Raw genomic sequence first — 4,810 nt, 5'->3', positions numbered from 1 at the left:
ACTCCTGCAGTAACAACACAGCAAAATTTCCATGTCTTTACATCTCACAGACTCTGCAGAACCAAGCAGCAGCAGGGCAGGAGAAAGGGGAGTGAAGGGACCTATCATGTGGCATTAAGGTGGCAGCAGCTTCTCAAGTCTCTGCCTCTTGATGATGGACTGAAATCTTAAACTCAGATTAATCTGTCCACCAGTCACTGTATTGCTCCAGTTCCAAAGCCCTGGAGCTGGAGAAAGGAGAGGGGAAAAATATCTCTGAGGAAGGGCCCTAACACCACAATGTTTTTCTCACTCTCTTCCTCTTCTCCTCCCCCTCTCCAATGGCTTCAAGGCCAACAGCTCCTGGAACACAAACACTCTTGTAAACTTCTGAACCACACAGCCCTATGGTGGGTGGGTGTTTGCTCCCTGCCTGCCAGCTCCAATCCACCCACAGATTCCAAAGGCCCAGAACAAAAAGCAGACTCCATTTTCCATATTTATCAGGCAGTTCTCTTCCCTCTCCATCGCCTTCACTCGGTGCCTCTCCCCAGCACCAGGTCCCACCTTTTTTACGTCCCCCAGGCTGGGGGGATGTTGCCTGTGTTTGTACACACAGAGAAGTGTGTTCCAAGAGGGTTGCCCCCAGCCCCCTCTGGTTCTCACTGCCTGTCTGCTCGGGGAGAGCTGAGGATTAGCAAGGGCTGTGCTGCATATTGCAGCTATTTGACAAAACGTTTGGGAAGGGCCTATTGTGAAGACTGTGAAGAAGGGTGGGGGGAGCGTGGGTGTGAATGTGACACGTCAAAATTCCTGCTGCAGCTCACATTAGACAGCACAGCCCTTGGAGCAGCCAATTTCCACTTTCTCTATGCTTGTACCATGCATATTCATTGCTAATTGTGATGGAAGTAAAACAATTTCTGCATGGCCAGGATATTTCCTTCCCTCTTTTCATTTAGAGATTATCATTTATCAAGGTTGTAATTTTCAATAATCAATTACAGTGAAGTTGGGGAATGCCAAACTGTCTAGAACCTGTGGAATAAGGTCTCAAACTCTGTTGGAAAGGATTATTTGAGAGTTAGGTGGTCTTTTTCATTCAAACCTTTCAATTTTTCATCAACGTGCATATTCCACTTACAGGAAATTATTTCACAAATGCGAACTAAATTATCTTTTTGGCCAAAATGAATTTTGAAACATTTATTTTAAAGACACTGCTTCTTTTTGAACATATTTCTCTGAAATATGCACTGAAAGAAGTGAATTTAAGACATCTAAAAAGCCACCAAAAAACATTCCAAGAATCATTCATATTAAAGATGAACCAAACAAAAAATTTCACTGCCTGAGAAGGTCAGCAATAGACTCATGACAACAAAAATAGTCTTCTTTTTAAATTAATGGAAAACTCAACTATTTACAGTACACCTTTCAGGGCAAAGAACTCAGTGAGATGGCTGGGACTTTTCAGCAATGGCAGCAAGGCTGGTTTTAGGGCTTTGGTCCAGCTCACTGATTTTATTTTACCATGTTCACAGCAGCTTCTCCCAGAGAACCCCATGGATTCAGAACTCATCATTATTTCCTTGACCCTTTTCCAAATTCTTGGCTATGTCCAGCTCAGTTCCATAGCCTGCCTCCTCAAGTACAGAACCTCTTGGTCTTGGCCCATCGGTCATATATCCATGATGAATACATATAATGAACATATGAGCTGCTTAAAATATGCCTTGCTCTCACCTAAAATTCATATTTAATTTGCAGGAAATCATCAGGCATCCTAGGAAGTATGGGAGGTGAGGTGTTGTTAAAAGCACGTGAAAGAGTTCTCAACTTTTTGGATTTTTTTTGTCCCAAGTTGCCTGGTATGTTGCTCAGGGCTGCCCCTCCCTCCCTTACACACTCTGTACCTACATGTTCTGATGGATGCTGCCAAACACCTCATTAAAAAAAAAATTCCAAAAAACATTCTTGCTACCACCAATAAAAAAACTAATTCACTAGGAAAAATCAGAGTCATAGAAGGGAATAAGGCTGGAACTCCTGGGATTCGCAAAGGAGCTCACAGAATAGTCTTGTAGGGAAGTCAGGGCTGCACAGACTTTTTGCCATTTACATGAACAGCAAATCTTTCATTTCTCAGCATAGCCAGCAATGAGCAAACAAGGCAGAACATCCACATCCAGCAGAGGCAGGGACAGGAACACCAAGCCAAAGCCTTGTCCCTGTCAATACTGCATTGAACTGCTGCTGTCCACCCTCCATCCTAGAGAAGTAAAATCAACTCATTTCAGAAAAAGTTAAGCATGGATTTAAGCAAGTCTCTCCCACAGCTTATCCCAAAGCAATCCATATTAAAGGAAGTATGCCAGCCTTGCCCTACAGGAGCTCCTCATCAGCAAGATCTGTATTTTTCAAATAATGTTGATAAGCTTAATGCACCTTTGCTACAAAGACTCTGTTAGATCTTCTGATCTACTCACTGTGTTTTTATCACCATGGCTTCTGATCCTGGTGTCTCTCCTCATGTCCTTTGGTACATCCTTTACAGCACCTCAACATCCAAAATCATGGCAGGGAATGAGTCTGCTTGAAATTTATGACCTCCTCCCTCTTGTTGTAAAGTGATCCCCTGTCTGCTGGTCTGACAGGTGAACCTGCAATTTATTGTAGAGGTCTGTGCCTCCTATAAATAACACATGGAGCACCAGGCACTCTGTGGAGATCAGTGCTTGCATCATCACTCATTCAGAACATGCTGTCCTAAAAATCCCAGATTTCTACTCCTTTCTCATAAATTCTTATGCGTTGATCTTGTATTTATTTCATTTATGGGCTTTCTGAATGAACCTGTGATTAAAGTACATGCACACCTTATTAGCATAATGAGATTTTTCCTACAAGCATGTAATGAAAATGAAACAAATTCATTCTGTCAATTTACAGATGTGGAACTGCAGAACAGAGAGGATATACAACTGGCTTAAGGCCACCCTGAAGATCTTTATCACAATCCAAATCTTTTACCAAGTTAAAATCACCTGCTTTTAACTTCACGACTGGGTTTTTTCCTAACAAAACTCCACAGAGTTTTCTAATTCCTAGAACTACTCCCAGATCAAAACTATGCAATAACAGAATCCAACAGTGAAAAACAAAGAGGACTGGGGTTGTTTGAATTTTTGGGGGGTTTTTTTTGGTTTTTTTTTGGTTTTTTTGTCCATAAGACTTGTTCCATACTCCAGTGGACAAGACAGCCTAGGCTTTGAATCAGACATTTCATCTGGTAGACATAGGTAGTGAAAGTCCCCCACTGTATTCATATTTACTGAAAAGTCTGATTTAAAATTGCCCTGTTCCCTTTTTCAGGAAAAAAAGCACTGAACATTTCTAGACAGCATCAACTGTCAGACTACCTTTTATATAAAGCATTTTAATTCCAAGTCTCTTCATTTTTAATTAGCTGTGCCAGAAGAGAGGAGCACAAAAGCTGGTGACAGGAGACATTGGGGCAGCAGGTTCCCAGTGTCCCAGTCCTTGTGTCCCAGCAGGACATTTTCACAGCCTGCCCTCCTCCAGCTGCACAGAGCACAGAGGCACTGGGAATGTTCCAGCAGGACCTGCTCAAATGAGCTTCCACCAGACTTTCAGAGAGTTCTACTTCTGTCTCCAGCTGTTCTGCACTTTCCTATGGCTACAGGAATGGTATTGATATAGATTAAACCCACTTCACTTACCTGGCCCTCTGACAAAGAATGGTGCATAGAAAAAAAAAATAATAATTAGGGTTTAAGATTATTTTAAGCAAGAGATGAGCTCATATCTAGTAAACTTATAAACTATTCCTGGGTACAGAATTTGTATTAAAAAAATAAAGACTGACTGTGAGAGGAAGGATTGTAGGGCTAAGGCTGACCACGCTTAGATTACTTTATTCATCTCCACCCTTCAAAAATTTTTATTAGATATCTTTCCTGCATGTGGCAGGCCAACAGTGGGACTCTCTCTCCTCTCCCCCTACCATCCATCATGTAATCCAAGCCCATCTTGAAGCTATGATCCTGTCTGTCCCATGCCTGCTGCAGCATCACCCCCTAGGACCAGGATCCATCAGAGAATGTGCCAGTTGGCACCTTTCCTTCCCCTCTGCTTTCTTTCCCTGTTCAGGAGAAACCATTCCTTGCCTTCTGGGGCCAGCACTGGACCCACACTGTTCCTCCTAATGAATGCAACCTGTTCTAACGAATGTGAAGCTTATTTGTGAGTGTGGAGTTGTACTCAATTGCCTGACATTTCACATTTCTCACCATAAATCTGGGTAGCACTTTATTTTAATTACTGGGACATTTTCTAACTTTTATTGTTTCTGGCAAACACAGGCGAAATGAGCTCATTCATTATATAAGGTATGTGAGCTATTTCTTCAGGGGAAATTGTGTTCTATATTACCCTTGCCATGCAACAAGATGCCATTCACCTCCCTTGTACGTCTCATTAAGTGTCACACAGACTGAGAAGGATTAACTCATCTTTCCCTGAATGACAGAGACCTTGAAAGTTGATATATCCATCCATCCATCCATCTGCATTTCTAACACACCCATTAATTGTCAGCAACTTCGTCACATCTCCAGTCCAAAGCTGGTGAAGGCACCACTTTGATGTGATACAGAGGAAAGTCCTAAATGCAAATTTCAGACCCTGGTTTGATTATTCTGAGGTAATTTTGCCCTATAGGCATTACAACGGAGACAAGGAATAAACTGATGACGGCTACACTGCTCAGGAAGGTGCTGTGTGTGAGGACTGGGCATGAGAACCTGCA

The sequence above is a fragment of the Poecile atricapillus genome, chromosome 22, assembly GCF_030490865.1.
Source record: "Poecile atricapillus isolate bPoeAtr1 chromosome 22, bPoeAtr1.hap1, whole genome shotgun sequence".
Lineage (NCBI taxonomy): Eukaryota > Metazoa > Chordata > Aves > Passeriformes > Paridae > Poecile > Poecile atricapillus.
Note: the sequence above shows the minus strand (reverse complement) of the source record.